Source organism: Talpa occidentalis, unplaced genomic scaffold (genome assembly GCF_014898055.3).
Source record: "Talpa occidentalis isolate TD23 unplaced genomic scaffold, MPIMG_talOcc4v2.1, whole genome shotgun sequence".
Lineage (NCBI taxonomy): Eukaryota > Metazoa > Chordata > Mammalia > Eulipotyphla > Talpidae > Talpa > Talpa occidentalis.
The window spans coordinates 71,026,546-71,043,132 of NW_026555331.1; positions in this window are offsets into that span (position 1 = coordinate 71,026,546).

A 16,587-nucleotide genomic window follows, 5' to 3' on the forward strand; every position below is an offset into this window, starting at 1 on the left:
TTCTAGTTCAATTCCATCTAGCACCTGGCCTCCATGTAGCTGTTTTGCAGACTTCTGCACCTGGACAGCCACCACCACTACTACCACCAGGCCTCAGCGGCTCCAAAGCTCAAGCCAGAGCTGGTGCTAGCGACGGGCCTGCCCACATGAAGCATACTCTGGGTGGTTGGTGGGAACTTGCCACTGGTTCTCCAACCACTCCCACCACTAAAACAGACACAGGAAAGAACCAGTCTTGTTGCACAGCTTGTTTTGTGGGGCGGGGCTCAAGTTTCAGTTTTGGGGTAAAGTGTTCTATAGCTCTATTTGGTTTAGCTCCTCATTTAAAGCCATTGTTTCCTTATTTAAACCTTTTTTTGGAAAATCTGCCTATTGTTGAAAGTGGGGTGTTAAGGTCATTGTGTTGTTATCAATACTTCTTTTAAGTTGTTATTCGTAATCATCTTGGTGCTCCATCATCTGGTGCATATACATTTATGTTATTTCTTCCTGTTTTATTAGACTCTGAATCATAATATATGATGTCCTTCTTCATCTCTTTTAATGTTTCATCAAAAATATAACATAGCCATCCAGATTTTTTGCTCTTTGCTTGCATAAATATCTGCCAACACTTAAGACTATGATTCTTTGTTGGCAAGGTGAGTTTCTTGTAAACAGGAGGTCGGGCTTATCTTTAAAACCAATTCAGAAACACTACATCATTTAATGAGTTTAAGCCACTTACATTTAAGGTGGTGTAGGGTAAATAATTGTCAGGCTTTTCTGCCTTCCCGCCATCAGTGTTTGATGATGGATCTACAGTCCTGAATGCATGTCTGCGGGCACTTGGAGTGGGCATACGTAGCTGGGTTCACCTGGGCTGAGACTGGACCTATAAAGGCAGAGTTACCGGGCCACCAGAAGAACATGCAAGAGAGCGAACGGAACCAGCAGAAGAAACAGAAGGAGATCACGAGAGAACAGCAGAGAGTCCAGAAAGAGTGAAGATTTGCCAGGGGCTTCCCAGCACCCCTGACTGCCATGTACCTGCTAAAATGGAATTAAAAGTCTCAAAAGCCACCAAGAGATCCAGGACTCCTCCTTCACCTCTGCATAGGAACATAGAGATCCTGCTCTATGCCCTTTTGTAAGGGCAGGAACAGGACACAGTACAGGTTTTCTGATCCAGCAGACTGGGTAAAGAAGGAGTCCTAGAGAGTCCTCAGTGGGTTTTTGCAGGCTTTTATTGGGATTTACTGGGTACATGGCAGGTAGGGGTGCTGGGAATATGGGAGGCTGGCAGGCCTCCCAGTCCCCAGCAAGTCTTCATTCTTTCTGGGCTCTCTGGCCTTCTCCCGAGTTCTCTCTGCTTTTCTGCTCTCCTGCTTCTCTGCTTCTCTCTCAGCTTCTACTGGTGTCCCCATGACACCGCCCTTAAAAGTCCAGTCTTAGCCCAGGTGAATCCCATCTACATATGCCCACACCCTACTCCAGGTGTCCACTATGAGGCATGCATTCAGGACCTCAAGGATCCATCATCTATCCTCATGACAGGAGGGCAGAAAAGCCTGACATTTTTTCCTCACCCTACAGTCCACCCCCTCAGGGTTTTCTGCCATATAGTCTTTATCAGTTTCTACATACAAGTCATAAAAACATGTCTCTTGGCAATATAAACACTATAGCCATGGCCAGCAAAAGCAAGTGAAATACATCACAATGTAACAAAATACAACAGAACACAAATAAGTACAGGCAGGGCACCAACCTAGTGGCAAAAGACAATTACTGGTACCAGCAGATGATCCACCACTTCTGTTGCTGAAAGCATGCTCATACGAGGGAGGGGAAATCACTCAACATCTCTGTCACATGCCAGGAGCTGTTAGGCTTCCTGACCTTCTCTGACTATAGTCTCGGCTACAAGCCACACAACGCATCTACCCCCAGGATGCACTCACTCCTGGATTGGGGATTCTTTACTCTTTGGGGGTAATCGCCAACCCTCAGGGTTACTGTCTGCAGTCGCTCCAACACTTGGCTTTCATAGCCACCAATGCGACTCGCAGACCCCTGCACTCAGGCCAACCCACTGCACAAGCACATGGGTCGGGGATCCTTGGATACAAACTCTACATTCAGCTTGGGCTCCACCCCAAGCCACATTCCCCACCCGACCCCAAGGATGGGTTCCTCAGCTCCTCCCCCTCACTCGACAACAAGCAGGGCATCACCCACAGGTGATTTTACGAGACTCACTGGCCTTCCTCAGCTTACTTAGTGCATAACAGCCACTCAGGGCTTCCCAAACTTAGCATCAGCACCAGCTTTTGCCTTCTCAGTTGGCTTTTCTCCTCCATCTAGCTGCTGGACATACACAGGCTGCTGTTGGCCACTGAGGACCACCGCCCACACCCAGATTCCCATCTCTTGGGGTGTACAAACAATAGCATCCTCCCCTAGGGTCCCAAAAACTTAAACTGCCAATGTTCTTCTGCCTTCTGGCAGGATTGTCAGTCCAAGTCCATCAGTCCAAGTCTGTTGGCCTCTCCCTGCATCAGCACTGGCGAGCTCTGAATCATGGTCCTCTCTTCCCCTATGATTCTTGCTGCCTCGGGGGTCATTGGCTGGTCCTCTCGGGCCTCTCCACATGAGGTTTCTTCCCGCAGCCCCCAGACCTTGTCACCATGACGCCTCCAGCATCGTCACAGGCAAACACAGTCTGTTACTCCTTAGTCCTTCCAGGTCTTCAGAGGGCTTCATACCTGTCTACATGGATCATCTTGCCGACTTACGCCAATTGTAGGGCAGGAATGGGCACAGGGCAGGTTTACTGATCCAGCAGACTGGGTAAAGAAGGAGTCATAGAGAGTCCTCAGTGGGTTTTTGCAGGTTTTTATTGGGATTTACTGGGTATATGGCAGGTAGGGGTGCCAGGGGGCCGGGAGGCTGGCAGGCCTCCCAGCCCCCAGCAAGTCTTCACTCTTTCTGGGCTCTCCGGCCTTCTCTCGCATTCTCGCTGCTTTTCTGCTCTCCTGCTTCTCTGCTTCTCTCTCAGCTTCTACTGGCGTCCCCATGACGCTGCCCTTAAAAGATGAGTCTTAGCCCAGGTGAATCCCATCTACATATACCCACACCCTACTCCAGGTGCCCGCCATCAGGCATGCATTCAGGACCTCAAGGATCCATCATCTATCCTGATGGCAGGAGGGCAGAAAAGCCTGACATTTTTTTCCTTAACCTACACCTTCCTGCCACTACAGGTGGTTAATGGGATTTTTTGATATATTTTTAACTTTTTAAAAAGATTTATTTTATTTATTTATACATACAAGAGCTGGGGTGTAGGCCAGAGTCATGGAGGTGTGAGAAGATTCACCAGAAACAGAGTGGGGAGCAGAACAGGCAGATCTACTGAAACAAACTGTGTCAGTGGGTGACACAGAGGAGATCTGTTGCACTATGTGTGTTAACGCCCTGGCCGAGGATAGAACTTGTGTTGTAGTGGTTGCTGATAGCTTGACAGTGCTGAGACTTAACCCCTTGAGCCACCAGGGAGGCCCCGAGATTTTGATTTGTCTTATCTTTATTATTTGAGTGGGTGGCTTCCTTTTATGCTTTGCTTAGGTCCCATTTCTATTATCTCATGCATTACTTTCATTATTTTTGTTTGATGGTTCCACTGATGTCAGTAAATTATGACTATTTGTGTGACTGACTGGAAGGTCTGGTCTCCAACTGATTCTAATGGGTCATATTGCTATTTTCGTCCTCTTCCTCCATGTTAAAAGTAGATGTCCTTTGCCTCAACATTCATTGTATTCTATCAAAACCCTTTTAGTATTTCTTTCCTTAATGATTTTGTGTTGACAAATAATTTTCATTTTTGCTTTCCATTGAAACTCTTTACTCTTCCTCCTATCTTGATTGTTGATCTCGTTGGGTTGAGGATTCTGAGTTGACAGTTGTTTTTAAGTACTTTGAAACTCTTTCTATTCCCTTAATGCTTGTAGTATTTCTGTTTAAAAAGATTCTGATGATCTGATTGGTGTTCTCTTTTTCTTTTCTGTCTCTTTATAGTTTTGGCATTCTGCCCTTATGTAGGGTAAGTGAAAAAAGTATCAGGTTTTCCATCCTCCTGCCATTAGCATTAATGATGGATCCCTGCTGTCCTACAAGAATGCCTGATGGTGGACACCTGAAGTAGCATTTGGGCATGCATAGTTGAGCACACCTGGGCTGAGACTGGGATGATAAGGGCGACAAACCCTTATCAGCAGAACAAGAGCAGAATCAGAAGAACAGGGCCTCCCTGGTGGCGCAAGGGGTTAAGCACCACACTAAGAAGAAATCTGCATCCCCTGCAGCATGAGATCAATTCCATGGCTGGCCAGGGAACAACCCACATGGTCCCGCAGACATTTTCTGACTCACTGCTGCTCCCTCAGCAGTGTACTTTGGTCAATCTGCCTGTTCTATTCCCCACTCTGTCTCTGATGAATCCTCTCACCCCCTGCATCTCTGGCTTGTACCCCAGCTCTTTATGCATAAATAAATAAATCTTTTCAAAAATCAGTAGGGAAGTAAAGGAGAAGCAGAGATCACAAGAGAACACCAGAGATCCCAGAAAGAGTGAAGACAGGTTGGCAGGCCTCAGGTCCTCTGGCCCCCCTGCCATGTAAAAAGTTCAATAAAAGCCTGAAAAGCCACCAAAGGCTCCAGGACTCTCCATTAGTCATCTGCATGGATTACAGAGATCCTATTCTGTGTCTTCCTGGCACTACATCTTATCACTTGTTCTCAATAGCTTTGTCATTTATCTTGATGTGTTCTGTAGGGTAAGGTAAAAAGTATCAGGGTTTTCTGCCCTCCCGCCACCCGAATGCATGCCTGATGGCGGGCACCTGGAGTAGAGTGTGGGCATATGTAGATGGAATTCACCTAGTGTAAAGGCAGGAAGGACCACAGTGCAGGTTTTCTGATCCCATGCAGACCGGGTAAAGGAGGAGTCAGAGTCCTCAGTGGTTTTTTGCAGGTATTTTATTGGGATTTACCCAGTACACAGCAGGCAGGGGTGCTGGGGGTCCGGGATGCTGGCAGTCCTCCCAGCCCCCACCAAGTCCTCACTCTATCTGGGCTCTCCTGCGTTCTCTGCTTCTCTCTTGGCTGCTTCTTTCAGCTTCTACTTTCAGCTTCTGCTGGTGTCCCTGTGACGCCGCCCTTAAAAGCCCAGTCTCAGCCCAGGTGAATCCCATCTACCTATGCCCACACCCTACTCCAGGTGCCCCCCATCAGGCATGCATTCAGGACCGCAAGGATCCATCTATCCTGATCGCAGGAGGGCAGAAAAGCCTGACATTTTTCCTTACCCTACACCTAAGCTAAGATTGGTCTTTTAAGGGTAGCGTCACAGGGACCCCAGCAGAAGCCAAGAATGAGCAGAAGCTGAGAGAAGAAGAAGAGAAGCAGAGAGAATGCCAGAGAACCCAGAGAGAGTGAGGATTTGCTGGGGGCTGGGAGGACAGCCAGCCTCCCAGCCCCCTAGCACCCCTGCCTGCCATATGCCTGGTAAATCTAAATAAAAGACCTTCAAAAGCTACTGAGGGCTCCAGGACGCCTCCTTTACCCGGTTTACTGGACCAGAAAACCTGCATTGTGTCAATCCTGCCCCTACAATTGGTGTAGTCAGCAGGATGACCCATGAAGATGGGTATGGAGCCCTCTGAAGACTTGGAGGGACTGAGGAGTAGCAGACTGAGAGCCTGTTACAACGCTGAAGGCATCATGGTGGCACAGGAGATGAACAAGGTCCGGGAGCTGCAGGACAAGACCTCGCCTGCAGGAGACACCCAAGAGGACCAGCCCAAGACCGCTGAGGCAGCAGAATCATTGGGGAAAGAAAGAGGACCACGATTCAGAGCTCACCAGTGCTGACAGAAGGAAGAAGCCTATGGACTTGGGACTAATGGACTTGGACTGAAAAACCCGCCAGAAGGCGGAAGACCTTGGCAGGTTATGTTTTTTGGGAATCTGGGGGTGGCCAGTGGACCTCAGTGGCCAAAAGCAGCCTGTGTACTGCCCAGCAGTTTTTAGGCAGGGGAAAAAAGCCAATTTTGAGAAGGCCAAAAGCTGGTGCTAAGTTGAGGAGCCCTGAGAGGCTGTTAAGCAGCCTAAGTATGCTGAAGACCAGTGAGTCTCTTAAAATCACCTGTGGGTGATGCCCTGCTTGTTGTTGAGTAAGGGTGAGGATCTGAGGAACCTGCCCTTGGGGGACGGGTGGGGAACATGGCTTGGGGTGGAGCCCAAGCCAAAGAGGGGACCCAAGAGAGGCCACATGTAGAGTTTGGATCCCCGACCCATGTGCTTGTGCAGTGGGTTGACCTGAGTGCAGGGGTCTGCGTGTCGCATTGGTGGCCATGAAGGCCGAGTGTTGGAGCACCACAGACAGAAACCCTGAGGATTGGCGATTACCCCCAACAGTATAGAATCGCCAACCCCAGAGTGAGTGCATCCTGAGTGTGGATGCGGTGTGTGTCTTGTAGCCGAGACTACAGCCAGAGAAGGCCAGGAAGCCTGAAGGTTCCTAGTGTATGACAGTAGATGCCATGAGTGGTTCCCCTCCCTCGTATGAGCAGTGCCTTCGGCAGCAGTTGTGGTGGCTCATCTGCTGGTGCCAATAATTGTCTTTTGCCACTAGGTTGGTGCCCTGCCTGAAATTACTTGTGTTCTGTTGTATTTTATGTATTTTGTTGTTCTATTGTAATGTAAATTATTTGTTTTTGTGGGCTGGCTGCAGTGTTCTATTGCCAAGAGAAACATATATGATTTGTATAGATTGTATGGCAGAAAACCCTGAGGGGGTGGACTGTAGGATAAGGTAAAAATTATCAGGCTTTTCTGCCCTCCCGCCATTAGGATGGCTGACGGAACACTGTGGTCCGATATGCATGCCTGATGACGGGCCCCTGGAGTAGGGTGTGGGCATAGGTAGATGGGATTCAGCTGGGCTAAGACTGGACTTTTAAGGGTGGCGTCATGGGGACCCCAGCAGAAGCTAAGAACGAGCAGAAGCCAAGAGAAGAAGAGAAGCAGAGAGAACTCCAGAGAGCCCAGAGTGAGGATTTGCTGGGGGCTGAGAGGACTGCCAGCCTCCCGGCTCCCCCAGCACCCCTTCTTGCCATATGCCTGGTAAATCTAAATAAAATACCTGCAAAAGCCACTGAGGGCTCCAGGACTCCTCCTTTACCCGGTCTGCTGGATCAGAAAACCTGCACTGTGTCATTCCTGCCCCTACATCTTCCTATCTCATTTTATTTTATTTGGGTCTCTTGGATCATAACTTCTGGTTCGTTTCCAGAGTTAGATGATTTTCAGTGATTAATTCTTTAAAATATATTTTCTATTTCGTTCCCTCTTTTTCTCTTTCTTGGATCCCCATGATGCCAATATTATTTCTCTCGATATTCCAGAGAGATCCTGCACTGTTTTCATTTTAAATGCATCTTTCTCTACTTTTTCTATTGTTGTGTTCTCCAGTTTTGTGTTTTCAAGTTTATTAATTCTCTACATTGCTGAGTTGTCAAGGTTCCCAACTGTACTTTTTCAAGTCAGTTATCATGCTACTTAGGTCTATTATTTCTGAATATATATGACAAATATTTTTATTATATTTATCTTGCTGTTTGTTTATATTCCATGTGTTTTACTTTTAAATTCAATTAGCACTGTCAGGACTGTTGCACTGAATTTCCTCTTTTGTCATGCTCCTCAGTACTTTCAGATTTTTTGTTGTTTGTTCTGGCATTTGCACTGTGTTCTTCTGTCTCCTTAGCTTTCATTTTGTATGGATTTTAGTAAGGATATATTTTCAACTTGTTTTTATATTTTTGGAGTACATGGGGGACTGTACCAGAGAGAAGTGGTAGATATAAAAGAGTACAAGGACACTAGGAATGAAAAGATTACCTCTAGTATACCCAGGAATTTGTAATTCCTGTTGTAAAGAATTTCCTTGTTGGTGATAACAAGAGTTTTAGATATCTCAGCTTGAGACAGGGAATGGGCAGGTGGTTTGGATATCTCGCCTGGGGTGGGGGTTGGCAGATCTTACACATATCTCAGCTTAGGCCTCAGTAGTAGTCTCTTCTATCAGAAAATTCAGGTATTACAAACAAATTTAGGCTATATCTGTTTTGTATTTGAGCCTCAGATTCAAGCCAATGATCTTTGTGTTGTGATGTGGGCTATGTAACTCTCCAGCTGCGGCAGCCTCTGCCGCTGAACGCCAGTGAACTTACTGGAAAGAGGGAGGCTTTCACTCAGACACATCAGAGTAAGACCCCCTTCTGCTGTGTGCTGGACTGGACAGTCAATGACGGGTAAGATCGGGGGCAGACTAAAGAAGGCACTGGCCAGCCTCATGTCTGTGACTCCTGACGACCTAAGACAGGCGCAGTCCCCGAGGGGCTTCATGATGATAAACTTTGGCATTCAGATCAAACAAGGCCTACATGCCTATAAGCCTAATTTAGGCACCAAGCCCGCAGTAATTAACCCCTCCTTTGATGGAAACAAGGCTGCTAAGAGCGTCACCTGCAAACAAGCCTGATGGAATTACCTACAAAGCAGTTTAACCATTAACCAGATAGTCATTGTTTCAGAAATAGCAACAACTTAGCAACCTGTCTATAATCATACTACTTTTTCACTTACTTTGCTTTTTCTTTATATGTGTACAATCAGTTTCAGGAAATGCATGATAAAGAAAATAGTGTGTGGCAATAGTAGTTTTATAATAATCAATACTTCTCACATGAGACAACACCATAAAAATCAAAAAGCTTACATAGAGAATATATTGCTTGTGGTCACTAAAAGTAGAAGGTGCCAGTAGGTAAATATCAATGTTTTTGATCATTGTGGTTTTGGGATACGAATCAAGAAAAGCTTGCTTAAAGAATGCTGTTCGGTGTAAGCAAAAATGATTGTGTAGATTCAGTACCTGGAGATTGTTTACTGTGCCATGTCATGGAACGGCGATCACATGAACATGAATACCGAAGTAGATGTCTTATGTCTTACAAAGTATTTTATGCTGAGAAAGAATTAAATTGTATGAAATCATCTATTGTTAGAAAAGGTATAAAAGTGTATGATGATTTTGAGCAAATTACATTCAGATCTTCACTCTTGAAGTGTGTCTGTCTGTCATTTATGTGTCTGTCTGTCATTTATGTGCTGATTCCTTGAGCATCCTCACAGTTTCTCAATCCTGAGACAGTCCTGCAAGTCTACCGCTGCGCTGGTCCGCGGCATCCAGCGATGAACCTTCCATCTTAGAGCTGCTTGTGCACTCCTTTATCTTGTGTAGTGCCAGGTTTTAGGAGCCCCAATGTTGGCATGTGTCCAAGTCAATAGTTGTAGGGATCTCTGCACCACAGTCACTACTCCCTCTTATAGGAGAATGCCTCATTATTATCTAAAATAAAATTCACTGAGTGTTTTTCCTGCTCTTTTAAATCAGATTGATGTTCCCATATTGTGTGCTGATTATCAGTTTTCTCCTTAGGGGGTTTGGCTTTGTTTTTGCAAAGGTTTTATTGTGCATTCTGGAGGAGGAGCATCTGGCATCTTTACTCTGCTACTGTCTTGACACATCTTTACATATCATCCTCACAATCACACCTATTGTCAATATGGGGATCTTGCAAGCAAGGGTAGTTTTCTCAGCCTTCTTTTTTTAATTATTTTTTTAATTTTTTTAAATTTTTAAACAATATTTACTTCCCCCACCCCCTCAGATTGAGTGCCCATAGAATTTCCTTCCCCAAGTCACCCATGCACCATCACCACAGTCCCCTGTGCTCCTCCCTCCCTCCCTCTGACCCCTCTCCCTCTTCCTCTCCTGCAGGATGTCTCTGATTTAATATTGTCTGTTTTTGCTTTTTTATGTTTTGTACTGTTATTATTTTTTTACACTGATGTCTTATTCGGTTCCCCTATATTCCTGCTATAAATGAAACCATCCAATATTTTTCTTTTTCCTTTTTGGCTTATTTCACTGAGCATAATTCCTTCTAGCTTCATCCACGTTGCTGCAAATGGCATGAGTTTATCTTTTTTTGATAAAAAAGTGTGAGTTTTGGGGCTATCCTTATAGTTATAAGATTTTTTAGTAAGATAAATTAATAGGCTCTGATGTATTGGTTGTTGTCAGTTTCATATATCAGCACTGTGTCTATATTTCTTTCCTAAATTTCTAAGGCCACCTTAGATATTCTTTTTCATGCATTTTCATTTAATTGTGGCTGTTTCTATGCCTTCTGAAACACTAGATCTTGGTTGAGAAAGAATCAATCTGTAGGGTAAGAGAAAAATCATCAGGCTTTTCTGCCCTGCTGTAATTAGCATTAATGATGGATCCCTGTGGTCCTATGGCTGATAGCAGACACCTGGAATAGGGTGTGGGCATGCATAGGTGGGCACACCTGGGCTGAGACTTGGCTTATAAGGGCAGCATCAAGGGGACACCAGCAGAGAATGAGAAAGAGTAGCAGACCGAGAACGAAAGCAGAATCAGCAGAGAAGCAGAGACCACAGGAGAACGCCAGAGAGCCCAGAAAGAGTGAAGATTCGCTGGGGACTGGGAGGCCTGTCAGCCCTGGCTTCCATGCCTTGTAAAAAGCTCAATAAAAGCCTGAAAAGCCACAGAGGGCTCCAGGACTCTCCTTTACCTGTCTGCTTGGATCCTAGAGATCTTGTCCTGTGCCTTCCTGCCACTACACAGTCTCAATCTGGTCTTTTCTATAGAAATGTGTCCATCTTGTTAACTTTTTAATTCTGTGGTCTAGTATACATAAATCGGAGATTAGAAACAGAATGCCCACCCATTTTTAAATAAGCAACTTATAGGTCTTGCCTCTCTCACTGTTCCCACTCAAAAATTGAGGGGAAGATGCTCTAGATGTTGTATAGGGTGTTGGTAATTTTGGACTCAAGGCTAGGTCTAGATATGCAAACATGATTCACTTTGTTCTCCTGGAGTTTTATTTTTGTCCAAATAACTAATCACTTTTGTTTGAGTTCAATAATCTTTTTTTTTTTAAACTCAATTCCTCTCTCAATATTACCTCTATTTGGAGTCCATAAATAGTATTTTTTTCCACGCTTGCAAGTCCCAAATTTTTGTTCTTTCTTCTATCTCTCACCACCTAATTTTAAAGCATTCATTTTTTGCTTGCGTAATTAACTTTCTCTGCCATATTGAAAAAATATATATATTAGAACCTTCACCTCACATTGAATATCTTCGAAAGATGTTTTTGTTTTCTCAAAGACCAATTATATCATTATTGTACATTATTTTTTTCTTTTTATATTTTATGTGTCTATAAATATTTTATGAATCATTCTGACTGAAAACCTGTACTAGGTTTAGTTTGAAATAATTATTAGGGCTGCTGAATGTATACTGTATTAGATGTACATAAGGGGAGTGATATTATTTTTAATATTTTTACTGTTTGTATTCTAAATATGCAAATGCAGTAGTATGATTACAGGCAGTTTGCTTATTAAATCATCATACCTTAAAGTTAAATACATGGGCATCCACACCCTAGTCCTTTCTCCTAGACAATAAAATGAGAGTTATGCTAATTGCTGTGTGCATGAGTTAGTATACTGTCTGGCACCCCATAAAAGTGAGATTTGAGGAAAAATATCCTGCTTGAGAATGTGCTGACAACTCTCTCTTCCTGAAATTTTCTCCTTAAAATATAATGGAATTGAGTCATAATTTCAATCCTTTGGATTGAAATAAAGTATATGGAGGGGGGCCTCCCTGGTGGCGCAGTGGTTGAGCGCTGGGTTGCGAAGCTGTCCGCCGCCTCTGCGGCGCCGGTTCGATCCCCGGCTGCTCCCTGGCCACTGGAGGAGGGTCCCACATGGCACGCAGACCTCTCCTGCCGCCCGCTGCTCCCCTCAGCAGTGTACTTCGGTCCTTCTGCCTGCTCTGCTCCCCACTCTGGCTCTGGTGAATTCTCTCACCCTCCTGCGCTTCTGACTGTGCCCAGTGCATGTATAAACAAAAAAAAAAAAAAAAAACAAACAAATAAATAAATAAATAAAAGCATGCCTCTATAAAAAAAATAAAAAAAATAAAAAATAAAAAAATAAAGTATATGGAGGGGTTACATAGCCTTCTTTACAACCTAGAGACGTTTCCAAATTCCAGGTCTGATTCCTCCTTTACATATGAAGGTAAGACTCCCACGTTCCCCTTCCCACCATGGAAAGAAAACCTGGCTATACTCACTTTCTCTCAAATTCTATTCCCTTTTATTGACCAATGGAGTGAAGACCAGCTTTCCAGTATCAGGGCATTCAGCATATAGCTCTAGGTCCCAAACAAAAGAAGTCTACACGAGAAGCTGCCTTTGGATCTACTTTTCCCTTGAAAGCTAACAAATCAAGTGCATATGTGATATAAAAATCACATACTGGCAAATTTTTATGATTAGCTCTGAGTTGTCCCACCAGCAGTGGAGCACATGACATTGTTCTACTTTTCAGCGAGATTTCTGCGAAATGTTCTAGTTTCCTGAACTCTTCATATATCAGGAAATAGTTTGAGGAGAAGGAAAGTAACTTATTTTTTTTTTAAGATTTATTTATTCATGCACACAAGAACCAGGGTACAGGCCAGATGCACAGGAGGGTGAGAGGATTCACCAGAGACAGAGCAGGGAACAGAACAGGCAGACTGACAAAATACACTGCTGAGGGGAGCAGCGGGCACGACAGGAGAGGTCTGCTGCACCATGTGGGCTTCTTGCCAGCAGGCTGGGATTGAATCTGCGCTGCAGAAGCTGTGGACAGCTTCACAGTGCTGCACTCAACTGCCTGCACCACCAGGGAGGCCCGGAAAGTTACTAATTTTTAACAAATAAAAGTGTGTGTGTGCTTGTGCAAGTAAATATCTGTTTAAAGAAAATATGAAGACAGATGGAAGCTATATTTCTGTGAATTTACCTTTTTATTGCTTTGAATTTAAATACTCTACACTATATATACATGAAGAGAATTTAAAATTTCTAAAAATGTTAGGCAAAGAGAAAAAAACTGAACATAATCAAAACCTAGTCTTTTGCCTGAAGATTAGAGGTACATGGAGTAAATTAGGCAAAACAAACATGGAGTAACTCAGGCTTTCGTTTGCCTCATGGAGACCTTGAGATTCTTGCTGGAGTAAATAGTAATTGGAATATAACTGTAATCAGAATGTTTAATCCATTAGTATTTGATCTAACATTTAACAAATTGGTATTGGCAGCTGCAATAACTTTTCCCACTTCTGAAGAGATCCCACTTTCTTTAACTGTTAGCTTTTGGGTCATTCAGATAGCTGATGAAGGAATAAAAATAATCTTTTGACAACTCTATTTCGTAGTGACTTCATTGGAAGCACAGATATATTAGAGATGGCATGACCATGATTCCTTTTTCCAATCCACAAGAAGGGAAGGAAAAACAACAGAGGACAAGCAGAAAGCATTTAATGAAATGCAGCTGCCAATACCAATTTGTTAAATGTTAGATCAAATACTAATGGATTAAACATTCTGATTATAATTATATTCCAATTACTATTTACTCCAGCAAGAATCTCACCTTTTTATGTCATCATTTTAGAAGAAGATATTCTCATGTAAGGTATAAAACTTGTACATTAAAAAAAAATATATTTCTGAGTCAATTACTCCTATAATTCACAAGCATTTCAAGAAATGTTCCCTTGATTCCTCTACTATGCACTCACATCACAGCATACACACTAAACATTCTAAGAGACCACTTTCTCTAACCATGACTTACAGAAGAAGAACCAAATGAGCTTACATAAAAAAATTAAAGTAAAATGAGAAGTGTTTTTAATGTATGAACACTATAATTGTGATGGCATCATTATATGTGTTCCTTCTCCATTAGTGGCAAAAATATAAATCTTTATGTTTTTGAAGTTTTGGGGTTTTTAAAAAGATTTATTTATTTATTTTTACAAGCACTGGGTATAGTCAGAAGTGCTGGAGGGTGAGAGAATTCACCAGAGCCAGAGCGGGGAACAGAACAGCCAGACTGACGAAATACACTGCTGAGGGGAGCAGCGGGCATGGCAGGAGAGGTCTGTCGTGCCATGGGGGACACTTCCCTGTGCCCAGGGATCAAACCAGCACTGCAGAGCAGCTTTGCAACCCAGCGCCCAACTGCTGCGCCACCAGGGCCCATGATTTTGAAGTTTTTCTCTTAACTTTATTGTTTGGTAGTTTGATAAATTTTGATTATTTTCAGTGGATACATTGTAGACATACAATTCAGTTTATTAAGATGTGACAGCTGCCAAAGAATGTTAAATCATTTTTTTTCATTTTTCGTTCTATTCCACTTCATCCTTATTAAATAACAAACACCAGCTAAAGAATCATGAACTATAAGAATTAAATATCTGAATGCTACAAAGAGCAACCTCTTGATATACACCTTAATTATCCTTAGTCATTTCAAATTTAGTATAAACACCTGCTCATAAATTTGTTCTCAATGGAATTAAATTAGCTAAAATTAATGAATTTCAGTTTATATTTGATTCCTCTGTGAATATATATAATTGAGTTTCTTTCAATAAGACTTCACTCCAAATCTCTATTTTATTTTTTTAAGATTTATTTATTTGTGCATACAAGAACTGGGGCACAGGCCAGAGGTGTGGGTGGCAGTGAGAGGATTCACCAGAGACAGAATGAGGAACAGAACAGGCAGATTACCTGAAAAACACTGCTGAGGGAAGCAGAGGGTGAGTCAGGAGAGGTCTGCTGCACCCTTTGGTAGCTCCCTGGCCAGGGATCGAACTCATGCTGCAGTGGCTGTAGATAGATTCACAGGTTGCATCTTAACCCCTTGTGCCACCAGGGAGGTCCCCAAATCTCTATTTTCCTATTGGAAAACTGTGAGAAGTCTGCATACACAAATATGTTTCATATGTGCTAAAAAGGACTTTTTTTTTAACTTAGATGAGACTGAATAAATTGTATTTTCCATTTATGGGTAATAACACATTAATCTCTACCTTTAATCTTTTTTCTGATGTTACATTTATGAGATCTCTATTCCTAACAGCATGCACTAATAAGTCTTCCAGCTCAGAGGCTTCTTTATATTTCTTCCAATTACTGGTTTTGGTGGTTATACACTATCAACATCAATGTTTTGTAATAAATCAAACTAAGAAGATATCCAAAAAGCCCACATACTTATGAATACATGTTGTAGAATTAAATTTGCATTTATAATTCTAAAGAGAGTAATAATAATTTTTGCTTTTATTTAAATTCATGTATAGGGCCTCTCTAATGGCACAAGGGGTTAAGATGCAACCTATGAAGCTATCTGCAGCCTCTGCAGCACGAGTTCAATCCCAGCTGGCCAGGGAGCAACCCACATGGCGAGGCAGACCTCTCCTGACTCGTCCACTGCTCCCCTCAGCAGTGTACTTCGGTCAATCTGCCTGTTCTGTTCCCCACTCTTGTCTCTGGCGAATCCTCTCACCCCCCCACACCTCTGGCCTGTACCACAGCTCTTGTATGCATAAATAAATAAATCTTTTAAAAAATCAAAATAATGTATATATAAGCCTATATACTATATTATTCACACGTAGATCTCAAAATATTCATTAAAAATAACGATTGACAAGAAATATGGTTCTAGCATTTGAAGCTTTAAAAAATCTGTTATACTTTTAAAAGAAAATTGTTAACCCAAACTATAAATTTAAAAATAATCTGTACCATGATCCAACCACTATGGAAAGCTGTATGGAGATTCCTCAACCTACTAAAGATAGAGCTTACCTATGATCCAGCAATTCCACTCCTAGGTATTTACCCAAAGGACACAGAAACATTAACTCAAAAGGGAACCTGCACCCCTATGTTTATAGCAGCACAATTTACAATAGCTAAGCTTTGGAAACAACCCAAATGCCTAAAAATGACTGGATCAAGAAGATGTGGCACATATACACAATGGAATATTAATCAGTATTCAAAAAAGATGAACACATGCAATTTGCTGCAACATGGATGGAGCTGGAAGGGGTCATGCTCAGTGAAATAAGCCAGAAAAAATAGAAAAATACTGGATAGTCTCACTTATAGCAGGAATCTAGAAAACCTAAATAAGGGACCAGGAAAAAGAATAACTATAAAAACGAAAAACAAAATCAAAATCAACAAACAACTATGAACTAGAGACACACTTTGGGGGGACAGGAAAGTAGGGATTGGGGTCAAAATCAGGGGGTTGCAATTGTATGGGGAATATAAAAATAAAAAAAATAGAATGCAAGTGCAAAAAAAAATAAAAATAATCTGTACCATGAAATATAGCAAACATCTTTGATATATGCCATCCTATTTAAATATATACACACCACAGTAATTAACGCATTTATATATTTATAAATTTATATTTTATAAGTGTATATAAAAAAGCAATTGCAAAGAGAATAATATGGCATATCTCTTTTTTATAGGAAAAATACCACAT